Consider the following 18,486-nt stretch of genomic DNA (forward strand, 5'->3'; position numbering starts at 1 on the left):
GGTTGTCTGTAAAGTAGGTTTACGGACGATAGTTTAACGTGACAACGTCATAACAACACATTGATGAAATGATTGCATACTTTTATGAATAAAATTGAATCATTTTTATTGAATTATCACTATTTTGTATGGATACAAAGAAGGAGTGAAATGAAATCTACAATTTAATTGATAAATTTACTTTTATTTGCACTCATTAATTCAAATTTGTTTATTACTTTAACGAAGATATTATTTTAACTATAACTTTTATACATGTTTGCTATTTAACTTCTTCCAATCTGTGTTATTCTGTTAAGGATAGGACGATGATAGGAAAAGTAGGAAACGAATGGGAGTGTTTAATGTGCCTCGAAAAAGTCAAATCGATGGTTGTTCCAATCGAATGGAAGAGAGATAGATGCGGCGCAAGCGTACAATGAAAGTAACGGAATACAGCGTAACGGGACAATGTGCGTAACGGGACACTTTTTCGTGCGTGCAGCCGGCGTTCATCGATTTATTAGACGTTGTCACGTAAAAAAAAACTGGCTCAATCTTATCAAGCCTACAGCAAAATAAATAAATAAATAAATGTCGATGATTTTAGTTCTCGCCAGTGATGTGTAATATCTAACTTCAATAATGAGCAAATTTATGTGTTCTCATGCTACAAATACACTTTATAACACGAAACTCGGACACCAAATCGAATGCAGAATTCTTTAAAGTAATGCCGAACGTGATAAATACACGCACATTGTTTTTACAGCTACATTTCTGGACGCGAGTCACACGTAGTTGCCGTACTAACCGCTAGAATTCACTGTTGCAGCTGCTACGTCAACTATCGAATCATTCCATTTGTAGTGCGAAATTTTCAACTATAGGTATAATGAAACGGCTCCAACAAAAGCGAAAAAGACTTGAAAGAAATACTAAACCCCGGGTTTGCACCTGATTCGACAAGGGATTTTAATAAAATACGGCATATCTTGTAAAAATTCACTAAACAGTTAATACTATAAAATTTCCTTTTGGCTTTGTGAACTTTGGTTTGCGCCATCCAGCACAGATGGCAGCTCCTTGGTAACACATTTCCGTTCCATTCACGAAATTACTCCAACAAAATGCCGTATACCGAAAGCTAAGATATTACTCATCAAAAATACACGTCTTCCTCCTACGCGCCTACATAACCTCTTTGCTCCAGAATACAGAAGTGGGAAGGCGTAGTTTATGCGAAGATCTAATTGTCTGGATTTCCATTAAAGTCTTAGCAAATTCGAGGCGTATTCATGGCTACAAGAACAAACAAGCAAATGATTAAAGTATTTTTAAGACTTTAAATATGGCGGACATTACATTATAATTCAAAATGGTGTAATACAAAATGGAAGAAAGTTCTAGAATCCAAGATTGCAGACATGATGTCATAATTCGAAATGGTGGCCAGGGTCAATGTTTTCCAAGATGGTGGCCAGTGTCAAGGTCATTCAAGATGGCCTCCATGACGTCACAATATATGGTGGCCGACATCACCGACACCACATCTGGAACTCTGTTTCCGAAGTCCCTATTATATACTACTTACAAAATAGTTAAATTATAGGCCTATTAACATGGAAGCCTCGGGAATGCATGGGTGGTTCTCTCAAAGAAACTGAAGAGTTGAATTTCTGAACGAGAGCGGGCACATAAATGTGGGCGGTTCAATTAATCGCCACATTATAAGATTTAAAAAAAAAAAAAAATATACTCTACGAATCGTTTGGATTAATTTCGCTCTTGCGTGCTTCGTTCTGCCGAACCACCAGGCGGTCTAATAGCATCGTATCGTTTATTTTACCTGGCGAATTAATCTTGCTTCTTCCGTGCTTTCTGTGGAGCCGTAGCACAGAAGCGAAACGAGCCGTAATTTATTTAAATAGAAAACTTTTCATTTAATCATTTCCCTTGTATAATCCTTCGAAGGAGCGGCAGGTAAACAAACCTTCACGCGACTTGAGGAACTCCCGTTCGGTTCATTTCCACTAAAACAAGCATGTCGGTATACAACAAGTTTGCTACGCCTTTCGCATCTCTTCAGCCAGTTTTAATTTAGTTCCAAATACTACAGCTAATTTTCTATAGCTGTTGAAGCGGATAATATGGAAAGTTGAACATGATGGTTGGAATGTGTTAAGTAAGAAGTGTGTGTGTGTGTATGTGTGCGCGCGCGTTGTAAAAAAAAAGGGAGGCAGAAAAGAGAGAGAGAGAGAGAGAGCGGAGTATGGTTGTGAAATCAAAGAAAAAAAAATATTGAAGCTTAAAAGTGACAAACCTTAAAAAAAAATGCCGACTAAAATGCGTGCTAAAACCCTTAAAAATAACGAATCTAGCAACTTTATAATGTCAGAAAGAGAGTGTTGACTGTTCTCCTATTGTGTAAGACTTTCCATGTAACAACGGACTTCTGTCTCTTTATTTTGTAATCTTTCAGGGTTAGTTTTCGAAACTAGGGACTTAGTGTGAGTTGGCTAAACTGTTCGAAACTAACTGATAAATTCCGAACTCACCTGATTCCCAGAAATCGTCAGCGTACTCGTCGATATCTGCTTAACCATGCTAATAGAGCTTTTAGGGAGACCATTTCTCTGCGGCTACAGAATGTTGCGGGTAATGACGATGTTAAACCGCGAGCGTTTTAGACGTTGTACTGCACGTCGCGCAGTGTAATTATCCCTCGGCGCTCGTCGTTAGACGCAGAAATAAAAATGGCCTGCTTGTCGGCGTCATGGAATTTGCTGCCACTTGTGAAACACATCGCGCCAAATGAGAACCGCTTTCCGAAATTGGTCACTCGATCGCACCCGTGTCAAGAGACCTGGATGTGTTCCGATGTGGCTTCTGTGGGCCGGTCCTGGTGTGTGGTGTGCAGTCTATAGTAATATAGTGCCTTAATTCAAACTGCGAAGAAAATAGCTACATGACTAGCGTAGAAAACCTCGATTATCATGGCAAATATCATGTCGGACAGAGATTATCAACTAAAATAATACTCTTAAATCACTTCTCACTTGACGTAAGAAATTGGATAATAGTCCAAAATAGCAACTTAGACTTTAATAAAAAAAAAGACTTTTCGGCACACCCTACAAGCTAGGTAGCTTTATCTTCGGGAACTGACTTTTAACTTCTGGAAACTTCTAGAAGCTTCTGTAATAATTTGATAACTTAATGTACATAACATATTTTGTGTTCTCCATATTCCAAATTTATTGATTTAATATTTTCTCATATGCCATGCAGTGAAAATATTTCGAATTGTTGCCTACCAACGTAATTATAATTTTTGTTTGACCTTCACACACTATATTTCATCCATTGCCTAGTAAGCGGTCATACATAAATTTGTTTTGCACCAATTTTTAAGCTAATGTTTTGTTCACAATAAGTTTGAACGAATTTTATATTGACCGCAGTAATAAAGTTTTGAATTTTTTTTTAAATTTCAACCCCCATTTTTTTCGAATCCTTGCTGTTATCGGCTCCACGTTGACGCGACACTTTCTATCGGACCCCGTTTGTAGTGCCACTTTCTATGTAACACCACACCTTCAACTTTGCTATCGATTCGTATCAAAGTTGAAGAGTCAAAGCCCATAGAAACCAACACCTACTTCTAAAATATACTTGGTCGGTTTAATGCCATATTTAAATGTACTCTGAATATTAAAATTTGAGTATAGTGTAATAAATTTCTTCCGTATTCTAGGGCGCCAATTAACCTTCATAAACTGTATATCACTGACATGTCCAGCCAAATCTACCATGAAATATAAATATTAACTTTGTTAGATCTATATTTATAACGACTATCTGGCCAGGTTTCATTAAAAACATATGAATACAAATTCCTGCATCATAGTCGATCAGTAATATCTTAACACCTAAATACTTATTTACATAACTTTTTAAGTTAATACTAACATAAGATTTGATATTCCGATTTCCATCGGTGGAGATTAGCCAGTTTCAGTTAGTGATACGAGTGAGTAGGTTAATATATATATCATATAATTAAGTCAAACAATATTATTCTGACTAAGCTCAGTGTGAGTAAAGCAAGTGCAATAATCTCTTTCTCTCTAGGATACTCTAATAGGCTTTTAGTTAGTACAGAAATGAACAGAAGATTGACATTAAAACTGGTCAAACAAAGCAGGCAATTTAAGTTAGTTCAAGACAAGTAAATATTTAGTAATATGGTAAGGAATAATATCAATGTGTGGAGATGTAATTTGGAATATCACAAAATTACATAAACACTTTCGACATTTACATACATAATACACTAACTTGAGTACATACCGTTCGATAATACATAAAATTGGACAATAAATTAATCAAAGGATATATCGACGATTTTGTACGATGGAAGAAATTGGAATCGTCAGCAGCAGTCCTCGTCGGGCGTGTTCTTTGCATTGCAGACTGGTTCCAGATGATCGCGGCGACTTCTCTTCAAAGACAATTGTAGTACCATCTCTTGTAGAACGCAGCTAAATTGGTGTAATTCACAGTTTATCAGCTCCTTCTCGAAGTTCACCGTCGAATTTAAATTAAAAGTCTTTGTAGCTCAACTCCTTAAAACATAGTTAGTTGACTAACTTCAACATAACTTGAGTTCCTGCTAGTTTCATATATAACATAGTAGCAAACTGTGATTGTATTTCACAATTTCTTGATGTGCATTTATCTTTAATTACGTAGTCAGTACTTTTGAATAATATTTCATTTCATTGCCTCAATGTCTTGTGAACAGTAATTCATTTCCTTACACTTCTGATATCATAAAACGTTCTACCATTAATAAAATTTTCTTACAATAAAGAATTCCAATCAACAGATTGTCTTTTTACTTTACATCATAAAGTCAAAGCACTATTGCATAGAGCAATTAATATAAATGTTATTTACAAAGAATTATCATTTATAGTTGGGAGAAACAAAATAAAATATTCAATTATGTGAGATGTAATATCACACGGTAATAGCTCGTTTTATCAAAAATTGTTCCAACCATAAGTTTTAGATAATGTTTAGGTATTTGACGATAAATTAACACCAACTAAAGGAGTTATAAATTCTTTTTCTCTTCGGTTTTTTATTATTTACACCTCTTACAATAATGGCTGGTCGTTTGAAAATTTATTTTTGACAAAATATTTAGATAACATGAAGAATTTTTAATATAAATAAGAAAGAATTTTATTGTGCACATGGTACGGAAGATATCACTTTTTTAAATTTTAAATCCCTGTTTTTTGAACCAAAAGCAGCAATCGATTTATCAAAAATTGTTACAGAATAAAGTTTTAAAAATTATTCATAAGGTTTCCAAACAGTTCAAACGGGAGTGCGTCGTTTGCCCTACAGGCGTTTGCCCTAAACGCATTTTCGAAGCATATTCTCGCATTCCTCATTCCAAACAGGCGTTTGCCCTAAAAGCGTTTGCCCTAAAGGCGTTTGCTCTACAGGCGTTTGCCCTACAGGCGTTTGCCCTACAGGCGTTTGCCCTACAGGCGTTTGCCCTAAAGGCGTATGCACAAAATTTTTGATAATCACATTCGGACCAAGCTCCGGCATTTGCCCTAAAGGCGTTTGCCCTAAAAGAAGTTTTTCGACAGTCGTTTGCCCTACAGGCGTTTGCCCTACAGGCGTTTGTCCTAAAAGTTTGCGAATTTTCAATAATCCGAAAATAAATGCTTGCCGGCGTTTGCCCTAAAGTTGTTTGCCCTACAGGCGTTTGCCCTACGAACCGTTTCGAAGATAGATGTCCTTACGTGTGTCGCCCCTGTTGACAAATGTTGGAACCATTCTCCAAATGAGTACAAAGTACAAAATTCACAAATTAGATGGCAGCACATACGGTTTGCTTTCCCAACGTTGAAGTCTAAGAATACAGCTGGTAATTGAAACTTACTTACAACAGATGGTGCGCCAATCTCAGTGACTGGATTGTATTTTTTAAATCATTTTTTAACAGAGATGTTGATGATTTAATATTTTCTATTGCTGGGGGGGGGGGGGGGGGGAACTAGCGAACAAATTAACTGAATTTAATATTGCTGCTATATATAAAAAACGCGTTAGCAAAAGGAGCTTACAAATTTTTATTATCCTTGCCTGCTGGAATTTTCACTTGAAGTCGTCCAGAAAACGATGACCCTAAAATAATTTAATGCAGAGGATTATACATATGCATTTATAAAAACATTTTCAGTGTTTAAAAGTTACTGTTAAAATAGTCTTTGAGACCTTCATGCCTATTTTCAATTTTTATATAACATGTGCCCAACTGAATCTGTCGTTTTATTAATATGTTTGTAGAATGCGGTGAAAATACTTCCATCGAGAGTGTGCATATTTTGCTAATTCGCCCAGACCATCTATAGCTTAACCCCTAATAAGTTTTATGGGAACAAGTGAAGTATAATAAAAGACTGATTTAATGTGTGACAGCCAATGAAATGTACAACTTTTCAAAATGCATTTAATTAATTCATCCATATTGCCACAATATTTGAATTAATGTCATAGGTATGAGTGTAAACTAGGAACGATTTTGATATGTCGTGGAATGTACAATAATGAATTACGTAAAAGTATAATACACAAAGAAAGATCATTAATTATAACTCTGTTTCAGATGCTAATGAATCAGCATATTCGCAAAAAAAGTGCAATTTTAGTTAATATATTTTCAAAACAATTAAACAAACAGAATTTACTGGAAAATATGTTATTCATAACTTAGTAGGAACAAGTGACGTCTATTCACCATCACCTATGTTTAATAAATAAATACGTTATTTGTTATTTTTGTTTTGTCTCATTGCTATGTTCATGCTGTGCTGGAAAGACTTCTAGACTTCTAGATTGCAATGACAGTTTTATTTTTGAGCGCGCAGTGTATGCCATGTTGCCTACGTGTCGTCTTTGAAATCGTACAAATGACTTGTAGTTTTTATTAGTTTAAGGCCGGGCTACATTCGCAATAGCACGCAAACAGCACACAGATAGCACACACGCACAGAGATAGCACAGAGCTTGATGCTACATTCACGCACAACACAACACAAAAGAATACCGGAAGCATTCAAAAAAGTGTTTTAAATGTAAGACTTCCGTTAACAATTTTGGTCACTGAAGTTGGCATAAGTGACGTTTGTTTAGATTTGTGTGTTGTTATTGTGGTACGGTTTTCGTTAAACCCAGAAATATTTTAAATACTTCAATGTTTACATACAAAACACAATGAGCATTCAAAAATACATCACACTGTTTATTTCAAATCCGGCTTCTTTAACACATTCATACACAGACTTCCAAGCATTTAATTTAGCTTCTTCAAATTTGTATCCTGCGGATCCCCTGTCATACAAAATATTTTTACTTTCTATTACAGCAATCAAAAAGTTATCAAATGTGCCTTCCATTTTTACGTTATCGTGCGTTTGAAAACAATAACAAACTACTCATGTCAACAGCACCAATACTTTCGTGACAATTGTTCTTTTATAAGCCCACTAGAGTAGTACTTAAACTGTTTGCTGATTGGCTACCACCAGGGTCGCGCATAGAAAATAACCTAAAAGTTAAAAGTTAATGAACTTTCTGTGCGTCGATCCTATGCTATTTTTCTGTGCGCGTGCTATTTGCCAATGTGGCAGCTCATATCTAATAGTGTATGTTGAACTTCTGTGCGTCTGTGCTGTTTGCGTGCTATTGCGAATGTAGCCTGGGCTTTAGTTTCATATTTTGACATGGTTTATGAATCAAAACAAAACATCAATTTGTATACAACCTTAGTACACATAACATGGTAATTGTATGGTTTCTCAGCCGTATTTATAGTGATATGCGATTACGTAATAGAAAAGGTGTTTTCGTGTATGCTGCTGAAAGAGTTCACTCCTTAAAATTTTATTTATGTGCTATGTGATGAATGCCCTATTGCGATACTTATGTAGGCCCTACCCGGCAGCCTAGTATTGAGAGCTAGGGCGGTTTAGCATTGAGCTTGAAACCATTGTCATCAAATCCCACTCGCAGAAAGCAGTGCTTCACTTGTTTTTATTTCGTTATTATTCATGGACACTATTACTAAAATTATTTATTACCGCGATTTGTAATTTTTTTTATAAGAATATATGTATAAAGTTACACAAATGTTTCAAATTAATAGTTTTTAGGGTATTCCTTAGTAGGCATACTAGGCAGAGATTTGCTTAATTAAGTGTGGTAGGGACGGCATTTGGAAATTTCTGTGATTGTTCGGAAAATGTCTTATATATAACATAATATTATTTGTTTATATTTATATATATGCAAGTGATTGATTACTATCATGTGTTGAATATTATTATTACTAATTGCGTGGGCTAGTTTCAAAATTTCCCGATATTTTATAAAATTTATTTTAATTTGTAACTTATGTTTTAATATTTGTCATTAAATATGAATATATTTTGTCGCATATAAGGCAGGTTTGTTACTAACAAACTCAACATTTTCGGTTAATTGAACGACAGTACCCTTCCCCCTCCTTTTACCCATGTATGTGAAGTATAATTACTACAGTTCATACTAGGTAACTTATAATCCATCTCAAGTTTCTTTCGACACATAAATAGCGTCACTTAGATAAATCGAAAGTAATTAACCTCACAAAAGCTTTGAAGTTAAAGGCTGTATTTTTTTTGTCCTTTCATATTTTGTTTCCGTGTCATACTCATTTGAATCGTAAACAATATGGATCGGTATAAACTGATAGACTGTAGTTGATACCGGCCCAAAAATATGTCACATTCATATGAAAGCAGTTAACATTTTTGCATTGTTGCAACGAAAGTATTTGTATGAGGAATTCAAATATGCGCTTTTTTTTCTTTTTTATGTGCCTTCTTTTCTTCCCCTTCCCCTTCTCCCTCTAAGGACATAATTTAACGCATTAAATAACAATACAACGGAGTTGACAGTTGTCTTTTTCGGAACATAACCGTCAAATATCGAGTAAAAAATATATTTAACAATATATAAAGTATTAATGTTGTATAAACGAACATATAATTTAACGCTTTGAGTTTATTATTCGCACATTAACCATCATCACCACTAATGCATTTTGACAATTCAGATAGGCGCTATATGCGTAAGTAATTACTTATTATGTTTTTTCTTATTTTTATAACGTATGCTTCACAATTAATACTTAACTTAGTAATTTTGTTTAATTTTTCTTTTCAAGTATCAATATTATTTATTTATTTTTGTTTTGTGTCTGTCAGGTTACACAGCTTGTTTACCTCTTGTAACATGGGAAATTACCTCGGCTACCAAATCTATAGATTATCTATTTTCGAGATGAAAAGTCTATACAAAAGTACTGACGAAACAACTATTAAACGCCTATTTACGTTATTGTGAACTGGAAAATATAGTTTTTTAATTTTTTTTATGTTTGTCTATTTGTCTGTATTTCTGTTCCGGCATCAATTGAAAACTACTGGTGGTATTTTGATAATTTTTTTTTCAAACAAAGGTCTTCGGATATCGTATATACTATGCTATATGAAATTGCGGAATTCCACCCCTAAAGGGGTGAAAAAAGGGTAAATATGGTTTTAAGATTAACAATTGAATCTCCTAATTTAATGTAGCAAAATGAAAGATATTTGGTACCAATAATAAACGTAACTTACTGGAACTAATAACCGCAAATTTTAATTACTATTTCAACCCCTAAGCGGTTAAAAAGGGATGAAAATTGTGTTCATGATTATATTCATATCTTTGAATTTAATAAAGTATTACAAAATATAATGGGAACCAATAATAAACACACAAAAACTATAAACAACAAAATCATCATATTTCGAAATTCAACCCCAATGGGTGAAAAAGGGATAAATATGGTTTGAAAATTGAAAAATTATATCTCCGAATCTAATAACGCGCAGTAAAATACCATGGGTACTAATAATAAACATTCAAAAACTACCAACAAAAATTTTATCATTTTGCAAATTTCAACCCCTAAAGAGGTGAAAGGGGTACCTATATATGGTTTTAAAATAAAAGTTTTATCTGTGAAAATAATCTATTATAAGAAAATATATTGACCACCAATAATAAACATACTAATTCTACCAACCACAATTTTTCCATTTAGTGGAATTCAAGCCATAAGCTGTGAAAAAGGGTTATAAGTATATATATTTTAAAAATAACTAAATATAAAGAAAAGAAATGTTAGTAATAATAAAGACTTAAACACTACTAATCAAACTATAATCATTTAGTGAAATGCAATCGCTAAGAGGTTAAAAAGGGGTGAATATGATTTTGAGGTAATTAATGCAAATTATGGAAACCCCAGAACAAAACGAACTGGAATACTTCTTCATTGTGTACTTCAGCTGTATGTTGTGTACACATTACGGAATAAAATAGTATGAACAATATGTAGGAGTTTAACCGCATTAATACTATTATGCTAATTAAGAAAATGTTTAACAGCTAGTATTCGCATTATTTACCTATTTGCTCGAAATATTTTAAGTAATGATAGCGTAATGCACGTCTGACAGCTGAAATTGAAGTAAGCAAAGCCCCGGGAAAAAAGTTGAACCTTTTTCCAGCGATTTTTTTTTTAAATCACCAATACTGTTTTTTTTTATCATACGATTTTTTTTGGTCGAAGACCTTACATCACCTTATGTTCCGAAATATTTTACAGAAAAAATATTCGATAACATTGAACTTAGCGCACGGAACCATCTGTTGGTGAATCTAGGAAGTTCATACCAAACGAATTCCCACCAAACCTCGATATAGGCTTACATAAGTGCCATCTAGCGACTTTTTTGTAAACTTTGCATTTAGAGGGAAAACATTTATTAAGGTACTGCCACCTGCGGAGGAAATATAAACTACAAGAACACTGTTTGAATCGATACATAATTTAAAAAACATACATTACCCAAAATAACCTAAACTTCATTTACCCTAAAGTCATTTGCCCTACAGGCGTTTGCCCTAAAGGCATTTGCCCTACAGGCGTTTGCCCTACAGGCATTTGCCCTAAAGGCGTTTACACAAAATGTTTGATAATCCCATTCGGACCAGGCTCCGGCATTTGCCCTACAGGCGGTTTGCCCTAAAATAAATTTTTCGACAGTCGTTTGCCCTACAGGCATTTGCCCTACAGGCGTCTGCCCTAAAAGTTGGTGTGGTTTCGTTAATCCAAAACATAAGTGCTTGCCGGCGTTTGCCCTACAGTCGTTTGCACTAAACGGCATTTGCCCTAAAGTCGTTTGCCCTACAGACATTTGCCCTACGTTTAGGGCAAACGCCTGTAGGGCAAACGATGTGTACCCGTTCAAACAGATTTGATGGTATTATGATTAGTAAGGGAGTTATGATTTTTTTGTCCTTTTTTATACCTTGGAGTTATGGTTGGTTGGTCGCATCCAAAAATTATTTTGACAAACGTTTTATGTATTACTCTAACGTTAACGAACTCAGAGATTTTCCATTACTATATTTTATGTATCAGTTTGGAGGTGATTTGTGAAGCATTACGTCAGTTATCGTGTCTTTAAAAATTTAAATGTATAAACTTTTGAGTTGACGATAGTTTTTGGGGGTCTTTGTACCATTAACTGATTAACATGTAAAATGATTCTTCGTAAATCACACCATGGTAACTGCTAAAATTTGTAGACTTTCTTCGAAATATACCTCAAGAAGTCTAAATACATAACAATCACCACCCCACAAAACTGGTAATATTCTTCTTCATATATTAAGCAAAAGGCATTTTCAACCAGCATCATAACAAACAGTATTTACTTAGATCAAAAATAGTAAAAACTGGCTTACATGTAGTCAGCGCGTCTGCAATAAAATACATTAAAAATATTATTTTATTACCCTTTTTTTGTTTTTCATGCTTCCCCACAAACAAACAATTTCAAACACTTTTTTAAAATAGTTTTTCATTAAATTCTTGTTAAAACTAAGAACTATTTTAGATACCTACATTAGTTAAATTTCTTGTTAAGTTGAGCTCCTCTTGTAAACGGCACTCAATACCATAATCTTTTGGATTTAAGTTTGTTGCGATATTTTGCTAAATCATTAGCTATCTAATAGATGTATAATACAGTCTTTAAAAACCAAGAATAGCTATATTTACAGTCATGGTTTGGTTATATTGTCATATTTCAGAGTATGTGCTGAGATATTTTAGTTTTGTTGCATGACGTTTTTGGGTATGCGAGACTATAAATAATGTATTTCTGTTTTATTATCCAACACGCTTCATGATTAGAGTCCCGGAAATTTCGCGAATTCATTTCGTGTTATGCTAAAATTCAAATAATTATACCTTAGAGCTGCTTCTGTCATTGGTTCACTGTTAATCTGGAGGACTGAGGGCCAATTAGAGACCCTCACTCATAGAAGTGTCGAATCACAGGCCACCCAGTCGAGACGACTCACAAGACAGCAGCCAATGAACAGTTGGCATTTGCCCGAGTGTGTAGAGGATATTGGAGTCTATCCTGGAGGTCATTGAATCCGCGAATTTTCCGGGACTCTATTCATGATTAACAAAACTATTCAATAAGCGGTGACATAATCTTGCAAATTTTTTTCAATCTTTTTTTTCTTCAAAAAGATTTTTTACCAGAGTAGAATATGAAAAAGTGAATTTTCAATGTAATCACGCACTAATTTTATTATAATGGCTTGAATTTTTTTTAGCCTTATGTTTCTTGCAAATAAGGTAGGCCTAATAGAGATTTTTTTGTAAAAGTTTAGAACATTTTTTTTTTCTGTGCGGAATATAAGGTAGTTTCAGTGAATATCTGCGGTTATCTGATACGACGAAGGGCTCTTCATTTGCTCGAGGTGCCTGCTTCGTCTGAAAGTCCGTAGATCTGCTCTAGTTGCTAGCAGCGTGCGGGTATATGGACCCGCATTGACGCCTCAGCGCCTCCTGGGCGTCGGGCCTTAATATAAACACGTGTATGAAACTAATTATTTTATTTAATAAAATAATTTATATAAATTTTAATTAATTATTAAAATGATTAATATGCTGAATTTTAAGCCTTATTTATTTACTTTAATGATTATTAAATGATAATGTAATAATTTTAATGCAAATAAATAATACATACGGGAACATAACCTCACTTATATAAATAGATACTCTTGAAAAAGTTTCAATTTATATTTCTATAACTAATATTCACAATAAATATAAATGTTTTAACTATATGGACCAGTATTCAATATCAGTCACTAAAGTATGAGGTTTAAAAGCACATATGTAATATTTACTTGTACCTACGTAGCTTTTTTTTTTTTTTTTAATTCTGTGAATATTTCGTTGCAAGATGCGCGCTCGTCGTAAAAAAAATCACTTTCATCATTTTAATTTCATAAACTGTAGCTTCAGAAAGTTTTCCGTTACATTATAATGATAGTATGTCCAACGTTGCGCTTTGTGGCATTTCGATACCCAAGCCTTCGTCACCCCACGGAGGTCACTATCGCGGTTGCTATTGCTGTTAGGCTACACCAATGATGGCCGAAGTACACGCAGAAAACAAAAATTGATGAATCGATCTCGTTTTGCCATGTACAGTAAATTCAGTCGTCGCTTGAAAAAATAAAATCAGTCTTTCCTTTCCCGACATCCTTCACCCAGAAGCATCCTTCCCCCGACACAAGTGCAACAGATTAAGTACATGCATCTGGCGTGGCTGAACGCTTAGCTAATAACCTAAAACAAAAGAAAAAATAATACATGCATTTTAAAGGCAATTGTCTTTCTTTCTGAAGGCACAAACGTGCCATCGTGCATTCTATGTTTTTTTTTGTTAAATTTTGAAACCAAACGCATTTTCGGTCTCAACAATTTTAATGTAATATTTCTTTTTTCCTGTCCTTATTTTTACAGCACCACTCACCTTGAAGACAGCTGGAAAAAACGGATCGCATTACGGATTAAGAGAGTATGAATTGCCTTCTCCAATGGGCAGCGCAGAAACAAGCAAAAAAAAAAAAAGTACAATATTCAGTGTACATAGGATGTCTCAATCTTAGTTTGCAGTACGGAGTAAATGGCACACAATATTGCCAGATTGAAGCACCCGGCTTGTTAACAGTAAAAATATTATTTTTATGCCAACGTTAGTTATTATAAGTTTAAATATATATTTAATTTTACTTTTTGTTGATTTTTCTAAGCCATAAAAAAGTGTCTTTTGACTGTGTTATGGTTTTGGAAAATATGAAGAAAAAAATCAATGCTAAACTAATATTATTTCACAGGAGAAACCTCTTATAGTAGTCAGTCACTAATAATAAGAATTCATTCCATTAAATTATAAGCTATGCTCAAACAGTACCGAATTTTTTTTATATTAACTGATGTACAAAAAAAAAGTTTTGCCCAATATATCGTCTCTCCATTACGTCTCCTTAGAAGTTAAAATTGAATATTATCAGACGATACTTTTGATGAATACAATAAGAAAACCTATTTAAAAAATTCTCATTCCAGGTTTTCCTTTACAAGAGACAGATACATAAAAAAAAAGTTTACCATTACAGCATAAAGTTATGTCCCAAGTTTGCACTTCAAGACGTAGGCTATATCTGGCCCCAGAGCACACCGAAAAACAAGGACAGAACCAATGGCAACAATCGTGCATCAGAAAAATAAATTAATGCCTATTTAAATGCACACTGAAAAGTAAGGATTGGACAGGCTATAGACATGAATTACAAAAGAAAAGATATAGTTCGCTGATAAAAATTTTCTTTTGTGTTTATATGATCGTTCTACCGTGAATCGATTTAATAATCGATTATTGGAAACTACTTACTTTGCCCGTCCCCTCCTCGACACCGCGGCGGCGATGAACCACGGGCGAGGGGGTGGGGTCGTTACCACAACGCCGAAATACCATAACGCCGAATGTCAAAATTGACCACAACGCCGACAGCTAGAAAACTGCTGTGTACCACAACGCCGAAATAACAAACTGAATGAATTTGTGTGTGTTTCGAAATGTACCTTAACCTAACCTAGCGTAATATAACCTAACCTAACTTAACCTATCCTATCGTAGCCTAACCTAACCTAACCTAACCTAACCTAGTCTAACCTAACCTAACCTTTGTGGCAGTCCTGCAATGATATTTTTCGGCGTTAGTGTATTTCGGCGTTGTGGTGCGTCCCCCGAGGGGGTGAGAATTGGAGGCGCGCGCCCTTATTTACTCTCCGAGTTCACGGGCGAACACACGTCACCCCCGCCCGTGTCAGAAGAGATGACTCGCGCTGCGTCACGCCGCTGGACCAAGGCTCGCGAGGAGAAACAGAATGAGAAGGGGGGGGGGGAAGTGGAGGTGCTCCGCGATTGGCGAAGGAGCATCAGGAGAAGGAGAATTCCTACGGAGGGAGGGGAAAGGCAAATACAAGAGGAGAAATCTAAAATTCATTGATCCCGAGTCAGACACTCGAATATTCCGTGTTTCGTGCACCTTCTTGATTTTTTTTTTTTTTCCTGTCTTAAAAATTAAAGTTTAGCTAATGTTACGTTCGTTACATAAATAAAATCCTACCAAGAATTCGTTCTTGGTGATCGTGACTAAAATGGAACATTCAGAAAAACGTGAAATGCATGAGTTCTTGCGCTATGGTAATCTTTTATTCCCCCCCCCCCCCCCCCCCCCCCACCACCACCACCCAAAATTTCGGCCATGAATTTTTACAAGCGAGCGGCGAACTTAGATTTTTTTTTTCGAGATCTGGTCGGGGGTCAATGCATCCTAGGCCTCTCGTTAAAAAAAAAAAAAGTGTGAGTGGCGGTATACATAATTTAGCGAAGGTGCGCGCGGTCAGGTGTTCCCTTGGGCGAAAGAAAAGAAAGGAAAAATAAATATTAAGAAGGTGGTTGTGGGATTGGTATGGTGGGGGAAAAGGCGTCGAAGGAGGGGGGGGGGGGTAGGGTCAAGGAACCAAATGCAAACAGTGAGCATGTTTACCAACTGGTCCGCGCATTCCTCGACGACCACTTTCTGTAAGCACGGAGCACCGTTCGTCAAGATGCGCGCGTCTTCCATCCACTTCTTGTTCTCCCCCAAATGGAGTCCAGGCAGACGTGTCTTTTTTGGCAACGTTGCCACGCACTGGCGAACTGCGTTTCTCCTGAAAAGGTCATCCCCGCCGAGGACTTGCGAGCGAAAAAATAACTTGTCAAACGGCAAGATGCTTGAATATTGTGCATGTTCTCGCTCCAGGTTGTTTCTCTTTTATTTCCCTCTTGATATTACAATAAGACAAACTATATCTAAGATAAGGGTAAGGAAAGCCTTTTTTTCATATATAGCTGCTGCAAAGAACATACAAAATTTATACTTGAATATTCCTTTTAAAATAATCTACAAAATATATATTGATACATGATTAGCTAATCTAATGATACGTTAATCAGCGGAAAAAGTTCCATTGTTCCTTGTAGCACCTGTGATAAAAGTCTCATCTTATCCTAAACAGAGTGTACAATGCAGACGAACGATAATTTTGTTTTTTGTTTTTACGTCGTGAGACTGTATTCAAAAAGCTTGGTTGGAATAGGAGTGATGCGGAGTGACTAGCACGGAGTGACATTTTAACGGAGCTAATCTTCCCTTCTCTCTTCACGTAAGACTGGGCACAGCTGCGTGGAGTGACATTTGCATGGTGTCCTGTCTCCGTGCTTCCCAAAGGCTGCGCTGCATTCGAAACGGCACGCCCACGGCAAAAACGCGCGCCAGTTGAATGTATACAAACAGATAGCAGCAGTCACATTGGAGAATAGCACGCGCACAGCAAAACAACCACCTGCGCGGCGCACAGAGATTTGACGAAATTATAACCTTTTTTGGTTTCAATATTTTTGTAATGCCATGATTTGTGGGTTTTTTTTCGTTTCTTTTCTGTTTTTGGAAAACTATTTTGTTTGTTTCGTCTTTTCGTTTTGCTGTGTTTTTGTCTCGTTTCAACTGTTGTGCTGAATATTTTGGGTTCGGTATTTTTGTGCTGTCATCATTTGTGGGTTTTTTTTCGTTCTGCTAGTTCATTTTTCTTTGTTTTTCTTTGTTTGTTGACTATATTCCTGTTGTGGAGTATTGTGTGGTGTTAAATCCTGACAACAGCAATTTTTTGCTTAGTTTGTGTTTTTGGCATTTGTGTTTTTTTTTGTAGTTTTCTTCTACAGACATACATGTGCTTAGCAATGGCGTATGTCCAAAAGCTCACATCAAGTCATGCACTCCCATTGAACAAATCTTTCAAAGATAATATCTAACCTTTAACTATGCTTTGCGCCGATTTCTGTTTGCAGGAAATCAGCGTACGCTACGTCAGAGGCACAAAATAACTGCCGGTTGTATTGATATGTGCATTCCAAAGATGAATATTGAAAACTAATATGAAATTGTATTTATTTGCGTGTAAATTCTTTTTAATTTTATTATTCTTAAACGTTAAAAACAAAACGGACTAATAAATGCTTGGATTTAGGTAAACAATAGCTGACAAAATTGAAACTGAAATTTTTCTACAGAAGTAAATAAGGTAAAATCTAATTGATTCGAATTGCTGTGTTGTGTGCAAATGTAGCTTCAACGTTTGTGCATTGCGTGTGCAGATGTGCTGTTTATAAGGCTGTTTGCGTGCTATCGCGAATGTAACTTTGGCTTAGAGATTGGCAAAAGTGGGTCAGATTATGTTAGGTTATCGGTGAACTCAATTGTCGTTTACAAATTTTAATGATGCGTTCGTTACTGATGCAGCCTTCATCAAATGATCCTTTAATATAAATGATGCATTGTAACTTTGGCTTAGAGATTGGCAAAAGTGGGTCAGGTTATGTTAGGTTATCGGTGAACTCAATTGTCGTTTACAAATTTTAATGATGCGTTCGTTACTGATGCAGCCTTCATCAAATGATCCTTTAATATAAATGATGCATTGAGTAATATTTCAATTCTAACACAACCTGGATTATCAGAAAAGAAATAAATTTTCAGCGGTCATTTGTTTACGTTTAATATTCTTCACCATCTATTTAAAATCAGAGTTTAATTCATAAGCGTTCAAGTTTATCCATACACAGAAAATATATGAACAGCTGTAGGTTGGTTCAGCTACTGACTGTCGTCACATGTATACTCAAGGGAGCGTCACAAACTCCTGAAAGGACGCAAGGGTGAATGGAAGGATGCAATCGATTCATTCTTTCACTAAAGGCTGCATAGGCGATTCTTTTAGGATCATTGAAACTATTTGGAAGGTCAACAAAAAATGGCTGACATCATTTAAGGTGCATTTTTCAAGGTACCTTTAAGAATGTACTTAAAAACAGCTCCACGTTGCAATGCATTCAACCATGTTGA

The sequence above is a fragment of the Bacillus rossius genome, chromosome 3 (genome assembly GCF_032445375.1).
Source record: "Bacillus rossius redtenbacheri isolate Brsri chromosome 3, Brsri_v3, whole genome shotgun sequence".
Classification (NCBI taxonomy): domain Eukaryota; kingdom Metazoa; phylum Arthropoda; class Insecta; order Phasmatodea; family Bacillidae; genus Bacillus; species Bacillus rossius.